Genomic DNA, 16,327 nt, shown 5'->3' with positions numbered 1-16,327 from the left:
TCACTTTCATATGCCTCATTCACACTGCCCTCATCAAAGGCAAGTCCTCCCTTACTCTTACTTAACAACTCCTTCCCTTTCTTAGGGATTTTCTCCTTTGCACCTTTTGCCTTAGCATTTTCACTTCCCTTCCCAACACCAGGCTCAGTCCTAGCCACCCCAGCCACTTTCTTCGCCATCTCACACACCTTTTATCTGTTGCCTCCATTCTAGCAACCAAATTACTTTTCCTTATCTGGGCTTCCTCCAACTTATCCTGCATGCTGACCATCATGCACATCAGCCTATCCAACCTCCGCGTCCAGCCCTGCTCCCCTTCACCTGACCCAACCCTTCTAAACCTGCTCCCTCTACCATCTCCAATTATGCACCCCACTCTTTAATATCAAAGAGCCCCACGTTGGGCACCAAATTATTATGTAGGGGCTTTTTATTTGACACAATTGGTGCAGGATGATGGGAACAGATTCAGAGGTTAAAGAAAACTCTTTTCACCTATCCTAATTTATTAGCCTTAATATTACAGTGGCCTGAAGACCTTCAAACAGAACCTTATCCTAATTTTATTTACATTTGCCACAGTTTATCAGTTATCATCTTTCAATACTTAACCTAACTTATCTCCTGCTTACAGTCACTAAAGTTTATCAAAACAATCTTCCTATAGTTAACTTAGCCTAACTTAATACTACCAGTAGTCAAAATATTATCAACAAATCTCCAACTCTGGCGTATGTCCCAAAATAGTTCCCTATCTTTCTCAGCACTTCATCTCAGAATAATCCAAGATAATCAAGAATAATCCAAGATAATCACGAAAGTCAACACACAATTTGGAGATCACTACGGAGTTTATTTTAGCTATGACATCCAAGATGAGGGCAGAAATTACTTTGGAATTTCCTCATGCAGTCTTTTTCTACACAAAAGCCCTTCTCTCCTTCCAAACGAGAATCTGAGACCTCATTCCAACAAAATCAGCCTACAGATATTAAAGCACTTTCTCTAACCCCGATCCCATTTAGGACAGTCACTGTCTTAAGTAACTGACATATGATAACTTCACACTGTGGAACTTGAAAATGGTTCAGTCACACCAACTGTTTAGACTGCTATGGTAGTTGCCAATGTCAATTCCCTATTCCAGGTGAAGCCTCTTTCGGTTCAGGTGAAGGGAAGCCAATTACTCTATCCTATCACACTTAAGCAAACTGCAAATAGAAAAGAAAAAAATAATATGAAAACATACATCAGACATTCATAACAAAAACACAAAACAAACAGAGTAAAAAAACATCACCACAACAAAAACAAAACGATCAATTCACACAAACCATCTTTCATCATACAAACCCAAACTTAGCCTACCACAACAATACCTGGCTACAAGACCAGGCTAAAAGATATTTATTTGATACTAGTCTAGGCATACTAGTCTAGGCACCATGGAGTGCTGGCACTCCATAGGGGGTAACTCCTTGAGAATGAAACAAGCGACTACGCTAACAAAAATTAACTATGTTGTGATTAAATTGTTGTATATTTAAAAATACACTGTTTTATTAATAATATTGTGTTACAGCTGTACTTATAAAATTAATAACAAAGGCTTTCGAACACCTGAATGGTGTTCCTCCTCAGTGTTTATGTATTTTAGCGTAAACACTAAGACACCATACAGGTGTTCGAAAGTCTTTTTTTTTTTTTTTTAACTTTTACAAGTAATACAGTTTATTGATATATATAATTATGAATTTTCAATATACAATCCTGTAGATTTTATACTTCATGTTATAGTTTGGTTAAAGTGTTTTTTTTTATTAATTTTCAGAAATTTGAATGTGACCAATGCCACGTTGTGTTTTCTCGTATGAACAAGTTAATGAAACACAGGCAAAAAGCTCATCAGGAGGCTCTCTCTTGTAAACTATGCAATTCTCAGTTCACACACGTCAATAGCTACCGGTTACACATGAGACTTCACAATGGGGAGAAGCCTTATGAGTGCAATGAGTGTGGTGTGAGGTTTGTTCAGAGTAGTCATCTAAGTATTCATAAAAGATCTCATACTGGTGAGAAGCCTTATCAGTGTGATGTTTGCAAACAGGCTTTTAAACAGATTTCACATCTTCGAACCCATGAACGTATTCATACTCAGATGAAACCGTATGTTTGTGCTATGTGTGGAGCTGCTTTCATACAGAAGAGTAGTTTGAATCGACACTGTAGAATTCACACTGGAGAAAAACCATATGTCTGTAACATTTGCCAGGCTGCATTTTGTGTCAAAAACAACCTTACACGTCACATGATCACTCACACTGGAGAACAGCCTTACAAATGTGATTTGTGCAATGCATCTTTTGGTCAGGCTATAGATTTGAAGAGACATAAGATTGCACATACAGGAGTTAAACCTTATGAATGTGATATATGTGGGGCTTCCTTTAGTCGTAAAAATAATCTTAAGTGGCACAAGTATACTCATACAGGAGAAACCCCATTCAAGTGTGATGAATGCTTAGCAGAATATGTTCGTCCTCGTGACTTGAAGAAGCACAAGCTAAGTCATGGTGGTGCCACTCCTCATGTGTGTGAAATTTGTCACCAACAGTACCATCAGCCGAGCATGCTTAAGAGACATATGATGACTCACACTGGCGAAAAACCATTTGTATGTGAAATGTGCTATGCAACCTTTGTTGACAAAAGCTCTTTGAAAAGACACATGTATAAGCATGTGGGTGTTAAACCATATTCATGTAAGAGGTGTGATACTACTTTTCGAGACTTTCGTAGTCTCAAACGTCATAGTGTTCAAGTCCATGGAGAGGAGCTTGATGAGAAACAGCAGTCATATGTAAGCCAGGTACAAAACCATCAGCAACAGCAACAACAACAACAACAACAACAACAACAACAACAGCAGCAGCAACAACAACAACAGCAGCAGCAGCAGCAGCAACAACTACATCAGCAACAGCATCACCAACAAATTGCAACTATATCCTCAGGGACACTCATCACACAAGATGCTACACACATTGCACAATACACGCAGCAGCCCCCTCAGCAACAAGCAACCCCACAAATGGCCCAGGTTCCTACTCTGATGCTGTCAAGTGGCCCAGGTCAACCACCACGAGCTGCAAGACCCGCTAACAACTGTCAAAATCACACTGCTCATGTCCTCACTTTTGGGGGCAATAGCCAGTGGCAGTCATGGTGTTTCTGTGAGACTCCTGCTCTTGCTGAAGTACCACAACAGGTCATGGTGACTACTACTGCACCAGTGACACTTCCTGTTGCATCAGTGCATCAGCAAATACAGCAAGTTCCACAGCAACAGCAGCAGCATCACCAGCAATCTGCACAGCAGCAACCACAGCCTCAGCCACAACAGCAGCAGCAGCAGCAACAATCACAGCCACAGCAACAACAACAGCAACAGCAAGTAGCCCCATTTACAATGTCTGTGAAGGCTCCTGTTGTTCCAACCCATATCCAGTTGCAATTTCCTTTTGGGGATACGCAGGCTACCACTAGTCACACCCAGTGGGTGTCAGGTAGCTGGAGTAAATAAGACTGAACTTTAAATGTCATAGTTTTCCATTCATGATATCAACATGACAAAGTATTTTTCAAATTATTATGCAGTTAATGATCATGTGGATGATAAGAGAACTTTAAAGAAAAAATGGGTTTGTTTGAAGTATAGAGTATAACAGTGTTCTTTAAGTTAGCTATCTTGGCAGTGTACATGTATGGTGGCGATGTATTTCTGAAAGAACATTTGTATATCGGAACCGATGTATTATTTTATTTCCAATGGGTTATTATTGAATGGTAATAATATTTATGTCATTGTCTGAAGTTGTTGATTAATGCACATTTTTCTTGGGTTTTAGTTGTTAATTTTCAGCTGTATCTGTTGCTGTTAATTTTTTTTTATTTGTGTATGTTCACTGTTGGGTTTAGAATGTCTAGTTTTATCATTCATAGGTTACTTTGCTATGCATTTGAAAAATCTTTGGAAATCATGTTTTTTGTATGTTTTTTTTTTTTATTGTTACAGCCTATTTTATAGGAGAATTTCAGATTGAATTATGCTGAGTGGAATTATTTACTCTTAAGTGGTAAAAAATTTTTTTGGACAGCAAGGTGAGAAAGAGGCCAAAGGATTTTCTGTAGGACTCTTGGTATGTAGGCAACCCTTGTATAATTTATGTAATCCTTTGACAACTTGACTTTTATATGCATTCCCTTTTTTGAAAATTATACTTTTGAGAAAGTTTTCTTTGTTAGACTCTGACATTACATTTACTTAATTTTTGTTTGCCATCTGATTAGTCTTGACTTATATTTTCATTCACATTCCTCTGGATATGATAGGTCTTTGTTGTAATTGGGTTTTGTGGTGTAAATTATCTGTGCATGATGTGTTATATTTTTTGCATACTTGAGTATGCATGATGTAATTTTCTTTTATACTGGAGTGTGCATTATTATATTTTTTTAGTTTTTAAATATGCATTTAATATTTTTTTAAATATTGAGGGTGTAATAGTCAAGAGATTTTAAAACTATTTTGAAGCAGTAATTTCCAGTTTGAAAGGCTCAGGATAAGGATGATGCATTGCGTATTAGGAAAATAGCACTGGGAAGTGTGCAAAAAAAAAAAAAAAAATTACCTGATTATTGACATGACATCTGACAAATTTCAGTTGATTCTCTCTATCTAAGATGGAGAGATTGCAATGGAAGTCTCTGAACTGGTATTGAATTTTTATAACAGTGAAATAATTCAATGTACTGTTTTTTAGTACTGCAGTATTATAATTATTTTTAATCATATATTAGTGTAACGAGAAAAATTAAGGAAGTTGGACAGATAAATTTAAAAAACAAAGCATAACAGATTAGAAATAAATGGTAGGAAGCAATGCAGCTGGGGCCTAGGGGCACTGCTGCAAAGAGCCTTTATTACAACTTGCAGTGTGCCACACAAAATACACTGTAAGTGGTACCCCATGCTGAGGTATTGACTACAAAAAATATGCAAACATGTAAAAATATGCTTGAGTTTTTTCTTGTTAAAATGCCAGTAGTTTAAACTTATTTGTTTTAATGATGTTTTATCACATTATGATTTGCATGTTGAAAAAAAATACATTCATGAGTAAGACATCATGAATGCACTAAGTGTCCATTATAAGGTACTATTGTAGTAATGGTAAAATTACTACTTAACAGTAATACCTGTATTGGATGCTGTATGAAATAGGGTTCTTAAACTTCAGTTCTTTATTCAATTTAGAGAAAGAACAAAGTGCTCTAAACAGTTTAGGGTTGCATTGTACAGTCAGCTTCACGGGAGTTGAGACAAATTACCACTGATGGAGAAATATGGTAACTCTCTGAAGTACTAGCAGTTCCTGGATATGCAGCTTATGAATCCTTGCGCATAGACGTTTTGTAAGGAAGCCGCTGATTGGTAAAGTCTTCTCTGATTTCTACATATAGTTATAGCATATTAGTTTCACTGATTTTATGAGATATAATTTAACTACCAAAATACGTAATTAACATGATTACTGAATGTATTCTCTCATTCTGCATGTAAAATGAAAAATCACAGCTCAGTGAATAACATCCTGAAATTCGTTGTAATGAATTTATAAAGTAATTTGTGTGTGTGTGTGTGTGTGTGTGTATGAAGGGATAAAAATTCTCATTTTGCTCGTTATAGCATATTCTAAATGTATAAATTAGCATTTTGACTGCCATTCACATCCTTATGACCCTGTTGACTATGCTTTTGCGAGTTGGCTTGGCCTTCTTTGCAAACGGTTACTGCACACCATTCCATGATAAGATTAGATTTTCATTGCATTTTCAGTAAAGCCAGTCACAGGATGAGGATCTGTTGTTACATAGAAATCGTAACTGTAATAACACCACCCCGAGTATAGTTGATCTACCATTATAATACAAATATGAGGATTATCATCCACTAACGGACTCCAACGATTATTAAACGCTTTTGCTTACCGAGAGAAATTGATTTGTTTCTAACAAGACACTTATTTCGTGGTGAATCGTTACTGCTAATCATAACTATTTTAGATTATAGAGCATGAAATATTCGAGTGCATAATTATAAAACACTGTAAATGTGTCCGTTGAGGGAAGAACGTAAGGTAGAATCACCTATCTCGCCATTGCTTTGTAAACTATCACATTCTTTTCATTATGGTTGCAGAGATCTGATGTAAAAGTAAAATGTATTTCTTTATAGAAGAGAGTGATTTGATAATAAAATTATATCTTCTCTCCAATCGTGCTAGATCTTATTTCTTTAATCAAGACTTAAAGGGACAGTTATGTTCTCTCACATGAAGTTGTTACCTTTATTCATGCACCCTCTCTTTTTTCTTGTCTTTTATTGCTGATAAACGTTTTGATATATTACATCGTTTTCACATGCTTACAACTTTCTTTCTACAGTATGTATTTTGGATTACAAGATCTTTACCAAGATCCCTTACTAATTCCTAAATTCCTCTCGTTAAGCCCCCCCTTTTTTTTAATAACAGTCATGTGATTACTGTGCATTAGGATTTCATGTTAGATACGGAAATGTCTGATTTATGCTGAGGATGATGCTAACATCTGGAAATATTAGCCCATCAAGAAATATCACTTTTAATATTTTAGTGCACAAGATGGAAAACACCCATGAAATGTTTTCGCATATGCAAATGAAGTTTGAATCAGAATATCACTAAAATAATTTTCCAAAATAAAATTTTTATTTGATTTGTCTCCTGCCACCTCTTGAGCCAGCGATTAACAGTGGCTCTGGAAAATCCAACCTCTGCTGCAATTTCCGTCGGGGGGACACCACTTTCGCTCATTCCAACGATCATCCCCTGCAAAGCGATGTTTTCATTGCGTCTTTCCATTCCGTGATCTAGATTCAAATGGTTCAGCTTTGGCTCGTGCTTACCAGCTCATCTCCGTTATAAAACAAGTTCACTCCCTATGAGATTGAACTATCTAATCAGAAGTCATATATTTCATCGATAAGTTATTTGTTATCTAAGTAACATAAAACTTATCTGAAATTATAACATTATCATATACCACCTAAATAACCTGAACATCATAACACCCAGTAACAAGACCGCTCCTCAATTCCCTAGTTAAACAATATCCCCTCCTCTAGAAAGGAAGAAACAAACATCACAGACACAGTTACCATTGGTTATAATCATACACTCGAATATCTTACTCATCATATTTTGAAATATCACCTTTTAGTATTTTGGTTGACATGATTTTTCCTAGGCATTCATTCAAAAATATATTTTAATTTTTTTATTTGTAACAAACAGACAAATTGTATTCTCTGGTGAAATGCTTCCCAATGACAATTTGAAGTCGGCTAGTAGTAGTAGTAGTAGTAGTAGTAGTAGTAGTAGTAGTAGTATCAGATACACTAGAGTTTGGCTTGTTACGTTTATGTTTCTAGATAACAACCTCTAATAACCGCACCATGATAGCGGGCAAACCCTTCGCAAAGACTGTCTATCCAACTCACAAACGTGTAGCTGATTTTGCCCGAAGGACGGGAATGGCAGCCAAAATCCTGTCATTTATACGTTTAGAATATGCTATAACGACTGAAATGAGAACTTTTATCCCTTCACACACACAATTACTTTACAAATTCATTACAACAAATTTCAGGATGTTATTCACCGAGCTGTGATTTTTCATTTTACATGCAGAATGAGAGAATATGTTCAGTAATCATGTTAATTACGTATTTTGGTAGCTATTCTCATAAAATCAGCAAAACTAATATGCTATAACTATATGTAGAAATCAGAGAAGAGTTTACCAATCAGCGGCTTCCTTACAAAACGTCTATGCGCAAGGATTCATAAACTGCATATCCAGGAACTGCTAGTACTTCAGAGAGTTACCATATTTCTCCCTCGGTGGTAATTCGTCTCAACTCCCGTGTAGCTGACTGTACCTGGAGGGAGTTGATATTTTTGAAGTTGTGTGGCAGAAGTTTCCATGTCATGCCATCTGAAATGCTGTACAAAATAGTATGTAGAGTAAAACATTTTTGGGACAGCTGGTGACACTTCTGAAAAAAATTTGGAATATTGCAACATATCAATATTCAAGATGTGAAACAAATACCATAACCAGAAATTTTACAGTTTATTTGTGACTATATACAAAAATTAAATCTAACATTCCCTTGATTTTGGCTTCTATCATGTGTTTGTTATTTTGGCAAACTACCATGTGTTTGTCACTTTGGTTCCTGCTTTAAAATTTTCTCTTGAGTTTTGTGTGACTTCATTAAAATTTGATCATGACATTAGGTCTGCGAGTCCTATGCTCCCGGCCATTTGTTGGCTTTCACCATGTGCAGAGTGAAAAAGATGTTACTTTAATCCCTAGTGTCATTTAGAAGCAAAGAGACTTTAACTGGCCGTGCATTGGGAGAGTGTGTTATCCTGGGATTATTTCCCCTTCAGAGGGGTCTGCACCTCTTTACTACTGAGTGCCCCTCTTACTAAGCCCTGGGACATGGTGTATTATCAAAGTGCACTTTTTCCCTGAATTTCCATGTGGTCTATGCCTTCATCTATGCCTTTTGCCATGTTGTTCATTCTGCTACTTGCTACTTCCATATCTACTACTTTTCTCATTTTCTAGGGATATCATTATCCCCTTGATAGTGCAGCAGTATTAGTTCATTTTAAGCAAGAGAGAATGTGAGAGTTAAGTGTGCTGTGACCTCTTTTTCTCAAGGAAAATATGGGAAAAGATTGCGCCTTCATGCATGACTTGACTGTTAATCACTTTGGAAAAGAAGTCCCAGGTGCTGGTTGATACCAAAAGAAGTCCCAAGTGCTGGTTGATACCATCTTCAAACTCAGTCATTTTTTAGCACTGGCTTCAGACCACCTGGAAGTACACAAATATCATTAATTAGAGAGGGCAATAGAAATGCAAAGGAGAGGTCTGCTCACATTTTACTGACTAAGGCAAGAGCCATTATGTTGAAAGACTAATCCCATATCAGAATTGATTGTTACATTTACAAACTAGACAGAGTGCATGGCAAATAAACATTTTAATTTTGAGTGATGGGTCAGCTATAGTTAGGATTACAGATATTGTAAGCAGTTCATGAGAGCTGGTGCTAATTGTGAATTCTGGCTCTTTATAAATATTTTTGAAAGGGTGATTGATAGGGGCAAGGGTTAATTTGTAGAACTATAGAACTGTATATGCAAAATATCTATAAAAAGGGAAAAGTATACTACAGTATTTCATGAAAAATAGAGAATCCTTAATGAAATCTTAAGATTAATAAAAATTAACTAATAGTATTGCAACATGGTACTATAAGCAAAGGTGTATTAGGGCCAAAGCATGACAGCAAGTAGAAATTAAGAGAATTGATTTTTTCCTAATATTTTCATAGTGTCTGATGTATCCATGTATAAACAATGGCAAGCAGGAAAGTGTACATAGAAGAGTTGGGCAGTCTGAGGTAAATGAGTTGGTCTGTATGATACTATCCATTAGTAGCTTTGAACTTAAAGTTTTGATTTTTTTTTTTTTGTCCTTTGGGAAATGCTTATGCTTTGTAATTAAGGCTATGTGTCAAAAATAGTTTTGGACCCACTTTTCATAGATGCACATTTTTTTTTATTTTATGTTCATGTTACCTGAATTACATTTTCATTCAAGAGTTCCTTAAACTTTACTGTGCTCTAATACTGAAATGAAATAATCACATCTTATTTTGGATTGAAACATTCAAAGTTAAATAACTTTTCAGTTTAATTTTTAAAAGTATTTTTGTATGACACGTTTCCTTTTGTGAGAGGCTTTTATCAAAGGTCCTTTCCTCTTAATTTGCTTCCTTTAGGAGAGAGAGTTCAGTATTACATTTTTTCAAGGCATATGCTATATGAGGGGATATATAATATACATACATATTTGAGTAGGTCAGTCCATTTCACCAAAAATTCAGTTTCCAGAACTTTTAAAGCAAACAAAATCTTGTACTAAAAAGGAAGTGATTTTTTTTGTATCATTAGTAATGATGATGTCGACATTGAATATATCATGATTACTTTGTGAAAGACAGTGATTGCTATATTCCATCTAAGGACGTAGTAGAATGTGACAGTTTCTGTGATTTCTTCAAGAATTCAGTGCCAAAATAAGAAAAGAAAGAAAATAAGATGTCAGTTAGGTTTCTTGTTTATTACAGTTGGGTTTTCTTATCTTTTGGATACATATCAGTAAAGTTTTGTATTATGTATAATGAGAAGATCCTGTTTGCATTTCCTTAAGAAAGAATGATTGTCCACCATAAGGAATATTAATTTATTCTATTTTTAATGCAGAAATGTTGCAGTCATGAAGGACCTCTAGAACTGATGTGTACATTATTTGCAATTATCTTGGTGAGTGCCATGCATATCTTTGTGCAAAGTGAGGTGGTAATTATAAATTGTATATCACGTAGTCTTAATTAAGATTAGAGCTAGATGATTAATTTGATCAGGTACTGCAATAGTAATAATCAACATAACCATAACATTTTCTGCTGGCAGTAGACCTTTGTACATAAATATACATTACAGTATACCGTATATAAGTGTAAATAAAGTACAGTATAGTTTTTGATAATGTACACCAGATGAAATATAAAACTAAGGCAGAACTATGATTTTCAATCTTGATAACTCTACCTACCATTTCATTTGTAAGGTTTTCTTTTGTAATGTCTTATGCAATGAGTTGACTCAACTTAGCACCACTAAATGATTAAAGGTTCTATGGCACGGCAATGTAAATGGTGTTTATCATTATTCAAATGTTTAGCATCTCTCAGCTGATTGATCACTTCATTTCCAGTGGATGTAAGTCAGAATGCAAGTAACAGAAAAAGGTATCTGGGTGTTTCTGGACCAGTCAGGGTGAAGGCATTTTTAGTGACTCCTGCATAATCAAGTTGAATGAGTACCAATCCTTTCTTAATAGGAGTGACTGGCTCAGTTTTGGCAGAGTATGCTCGGTCATGTCTTGTCTCTATAGAAGGCTTATACCTCAAGGTTGATGTTATCTTTGATCTCTCCAGTGGAAACTAAAACATTTTTTGGTCAACTCATCTGCATTGCCCCACTTATTGAACTTGAAAGTGAAGGAAGATCTCTGGTAATACAGACACCACCCAGCGCTGAGCCCACAGTTTCTGTCACTTGGCCCAGGCACAAGAAAGGGAATCTCCTACTTATGGCAGTGGAGGAGGAGGATTGCCAGTTTCAGCAGAAGTTGCTTCTCTTCTTCATTTTATCCCTTCTAGATGGGGCTGAAATGGCTAGAAAGGATGAAATGACTGGGAAGCCTCATCATCCTCCTTAGAAATAGAGATGTCCCGAGAAAGAACAAAAAAAACCTTGTCTCTTCTACAGAGAATAATGATCCTCTGGTTCAAACACAGATGAGCTGGAAAAGTGAGATCTGTCCTCCAGACACTAATAGCCTCCTAAACATAACCTTTTCTTCTGCACTGTCACTGAGAAATTTGTCAGTGAGGTTGAGCCAAAAATCCAATCAAGAAGCTGTCCGAGGGTGGACATAGCCATGCAATTTGAGACATTTGTTTTTGAGGAATGAATTGAAAGCTATCCTTCTTGGAGGGTAGGTCTTTAGTCATTCGAAAACTGATGAATCCAATTTAAGGGAATAGATGCTGCATCCTCCATTACGTAGTATATCTTCTGTCTGGGGAGGCAAGAGAACTGCCACGTCCACAAACCAAGTTGGTTTCCAAAACACCAGGCATCAACTATGACCAAGGTAGCTTTACTGATAGATGCACTGCTGGTGGGTCGCCCAATAGTCAACTCCATAGACCACAGGCGAGCAAGCAGCTGGGATCACCCTTCCTATGTTCATGAATGAATGCAGTAACCTGAAAATGTTCTTTTAACTGAGCAGCAGTTTGGAGAGAAAGGAACTTCCAGAGGCATAGGGCCTAAGGAATACAAAGAAATGGATTCTTGAGGATTCAGTACTCTCTGGGAGAGCCAGACAAACTTTCTGCAGGATGAGAATTAAGAGATGTGGAATTGGAGATATTCCTTGAGCTGTTATCTCAATTGAAACTGGTATTCAAAAAGACTGGAGCTGAATGGGATCGAATGTTGACTGCCCACTTAAGGACAAGGAGAAACTCGAGCACAAGAGGTAGAAGGAATCAGGATCTCTCAAGAGAAAGCCGTAGGAAAGCACACAACAAATAAGACTGATTATCTGTCTCACCCATGGAGGGGTTTGAGGGAGTCTGCATATCCTCTTGACTGGAACCTCTCATACACTGGGTAGTTGTGGTACCTACCCTCACTCCCATGCAACTTCCTTGAGGAGTGAGGTGGAGGGCAGTGATGATGCTCCCCTGAACTGTCGTGAAACCAAGCGCAGTGTTCATGAGATGAGGATTGAGTTCTTCTATGTCCAGTGGAGTGAGTGTGAAAGCAATGTCTACATGATAATTGATGTCTTGATGATCTTCTATCATGGCTACACTCCCTAGAACGAGATAACCATTTAGACTTGCTGAAAGAACTTTTAGATTTGCTCTTCCTCCTCCTCTGTCTGCCAGAATGTTGCAGAAAGGAAGACGGTGATGAAGGAGATGAGGAAGACTGTCTCCTTGTTATCACAAAGTACTTTTACCTTCCAATGATTAAAACTCATATAGGAAAGCACTATGGAGGTTGGCATGTTCAGAGGAAGATCAGTAGGAAGGACAACTTCAAGCAATTGTCCATGCTTTCTAGTAAAGTAACTGTAGTAGCAGGATGAGCCATGGACTTGGGAGGAGTGTTACCATAAACAGGAACTACCGCAACAGATGATTTGCTGGATGGGAATTCTTTGTTCTTCCTCTCCACAGAACTAACAAGATAAGTGGAGAAGGATGGGCTACCCGAGACATTGAGTTTAGGCTAAATTTCTAAAGGTAATCTGTAAGAAGATAATTGAAGAAGCTAAACTGTCAGACAAAGAATGGCATAATTTCTTGAGCTAAACTGTCAGACAAAGAATGCCCTAATTTCTTGGAGGGGAAGATCCAACTCTTGGCTTGTGAGAAGCACTCTTGGGTAATTGTGAGGGAAAAGATGATGGTATAAGAAAGGATCCTGCAGAATCTGCCCTCACAGGGGGCTAATGCTGTCAGTGCACTGTAGGCATTGCTAAAGGTCCTTTGCAGCTTCCCTTTGGCCATTAGCTGCAACCCCTTTCATTCTCCTAACAATTGTTCATATTGTACCTTTAATGTTTTGCTATTGTTACACCTATAAAACTTTTTTACTCCCAATTTTCCTTTCAGTGCTGAGTGATCTCATAGGTCCCAGCACTTGTCCTTTGGCCTAAATTTTATATTTGATTTCATTCCACAGAATCGGCTGACTTCCTCTGGAGTAAAACTCTTTAGTGAAGAAGTCAAACTTTTTTTTTTTCCTCTTGCTAAACCTTTCCCACTGAGGAGAAGCCCAATCAGCACGTTCTTTACATGGAGAAGGATGGACACAGATTTTACTTTGACAATGAGAAAAAAACTTATGCAGGTCTACAAATGGAGGAGACACAAAACAGCCACAAGGATGCCTCAAACCCTCACACCTGTGTTGCTCTTGTTTGTTCCCCATGAGAGAGAAAAACAGAGAAGCAGAGACAACAAAATAATACAAAATGCCAACATAAAGAAACAAAGGAATGTAAATTCAGCTATGTTTATTCACAGTCGAAAGATCAAGTGTGTCTTACATGCTGGACATTTGTTGGAACCCCTGCTGTCTCACTACTATCACCATATGGTTAACATTGTAACTACATTCATTCAACTGTTCTGCTATGCATGAAAGATATTATCCACTTACGGGGTTGGTTTGTATACCTACAAAAAATACATACAACAATAAATATACCAAATTTTTCACAGTAAGTTCAGTAAATTATTGTGGTGTTAGGTAAATAATGTGTGTAATTAAGTGAAGCTTTGGAAAGACATGAGTAGCGGAGGTTCACAGAGGCCCATTGTGAACTATGGCACTGGAGGTGGCGATGATGTGACAAATGGTGAGTGGTCATGAAAGATCAGTATCTGTTGATCGGAACATTATATGCCATGTGGGCAGATGAAACCATCTGAAGTACTGTCATAACTTTAACTTGCACAGTAGCAACATTAATATATTCCTCACAAATGTGAATGGTATTTTACTCAAGCTCTAATATGTCAGTTAACAGCCATGTAGAACATTAGAAGTTTGATTAGCTGTCTTTGGAAATGGAAATGAAGATGTCAGAGAAACAAGATAAATTTGAAGATGTCACACAGTAATTAAAACTAACTAATAAGGACAGTTATGGTTTAATGATAGATGTATGCATTAAAAAATAGTATTAGGATGATCAGAAAAGATTAGTTTAGGGACAAGTTTATTAAACTACAACCATGAGGGGCCCCATTCAGCTGAGTCAACAGGATCATGCAAAAGCACAGCAGAATCACTGATCACAGGTTAGTAGTTAATTGGTGAATGCTTCAAGCAAGAGATCTCAACCCTAAGATCACTCATGAGTCAATAATTATGTTACTGCTACTTCATGCACATGGGTGTGAGTGAGAACGCTCGTTAGGCTTCTTAACTTTATTTTCACGAGTTCCAAGAATGAGGTCTCTAAAAGGTTACATTCATTTAAATGACAGCAAAATATCAATTGCCAATCACCTAAATACATTTAATCTATAACAACAAATAAAAAATTTGTCGAAAATTAAAAACAAGCATTACCAAGGGTCTCTAATTAAATCACACATAATGCTACACAAATGAAGCCAGTGATACTAACCAATGTGTATGGGTCCACCTAAATATTTAACAGCATGGGAGAAATAATTGTCCAGGCCGCAGATAAGTCGCAGCTATACAGTCCAAGTCGATGCACACTAACTCTTGTCTAGTCCACGTGCCCAATAAATGCAAAAGTCCATTGTAGCTGAGGTCTGACCAATAGGTCTTGTGAACTGCTCCAAGGCCACACAATAACTAACTTTAAGGAGGACGGCTTTCCTCAAATAAACAGTCATCACATCAAACTACAGCTTCTTGGATCTGGCAATTACCTAACAAGCTAGTCCTGAGAGATTGCGCTGTAACGGTTGAGCCAAGAAGCTCCAAAATTATGAATAAAATATAAAATGCATACAGCATTTACACCCTCCCCCTTGCTGCCTCTGGCAACGACCACCACCAGTCAAATACCTACCCGAATTACAGCAAAAACATATTTTCACTTTAAGGGTGAAGATTCAAATACATTGAGAAGAAATACAAACTATTTTCTGGGTCAGTCCTAAACCTACCTCCAATGTACAATAAAGTAATTAAATATTCACTTGGCATTTGTTCTAATAGTCTATACAATATGCATATCTTTGGCAAAGTAAACTGAGCATTCTTACATAAAGTTTGAACACTCACAAACATACAACTGAAGTTTTTTAAACAAAAGTTGAACAATATTACACTAATGAAATTACAAGTCATAAATTACACTATTACAAAGTACAGTACATAATTTATGCTACAATACATCAAGCTGTGAACTTTTCAAACTTCTCAGTGGTCATCACACTCTAACATATTTAGGGAAAGGGGAAACTACTTCACAATCCTCACACCTCAATGTGGCACTTTGAATGAGACCATCATTTGAAGAATGAATATTTACGACTAAAACAAGTGGCCACCTATTTTGTGGCTGCATCTCATCCTTCAGTAGAACCATGTCACCAACTGCTAAATTTTTTCTAGTTTGTTCCCATAAAGAAACAAACCCACATCATGTGATCAGGATATCCTTAGGCGAGCATGTGCAGATGGCTATGAACAAACTCGCTATGAAGTGTAGCACTAGCTACTTGAGGCATACCCAGGACCTCGCACCCTCAATTTGTTCTTAGCTGTCACAGCTTAAAGACATGCTTTTATATGCTCTACGCATTTGCTACTCGCTTTGTAAACTTTCGATTTTTTACTTCTCTTTCCCATTTTCCAAAGTGTTGGTGAACAGTGTTGTTTTTCCCTGTAATTCCTCACTGAAGGAAGTAATAGTGTTTTTTCGAGTGTCTCTAGTGTGTTTTTCTCCCAGTCATGAAAGTCACAGTTAAACCAGTGTCTCATAGATGTATGGGAACTACAGG

General features: G+C 37.0%; 1 long non-coding RNA gene and 1 pseudogene across 1 annotated transcript; one reads left to right on the top strand and one right to left on the bottom strand.

Annotated features, from left to right (window-relative positions):
• The window catches only part of LOC136841715 (zinc finger protein 420-like), an 83,056-nt pseudogene extending 72,285 nt beyond the window's left edge, over positions 1-10,771 (top strand).
• On the bottom strand, positions 8,547-15,430 carry LOC136841716 (uncharacterized). Its single transcript, XR_010854071.1, has 2 exons — positions 14,974-15,430; positions 8,547-8,994 (listed from the first exon to the last, which is right to left on the bottom strand). It is a non-coding gene; the product is annotated as an uncharacterized lncRNA (long non-coding RNA).
• Positions 15,431-16,327: the final 897 nt, after the last annotated feature.

Source organism: Macrobrachium rosenbergii, chromosome 9, assembly GCF_040412425.1.
Source record: "Macrobrachium rosenbergii isolate ZJJX-2024 chromosome 9, ASM4041242v1, whole genome shotgun sequence".
Taxonomy (NCBI): domain Eukaryota; kingdom Metazoa; phylum Arthropoda; class Malacostraca; order Decapoda; family Palaemonidae; genus Macrobrachium; species Macrobrachium rosenbergii.
This window is presented reverse-complemented; position numbering and strand designations above follow the sequence as displayed.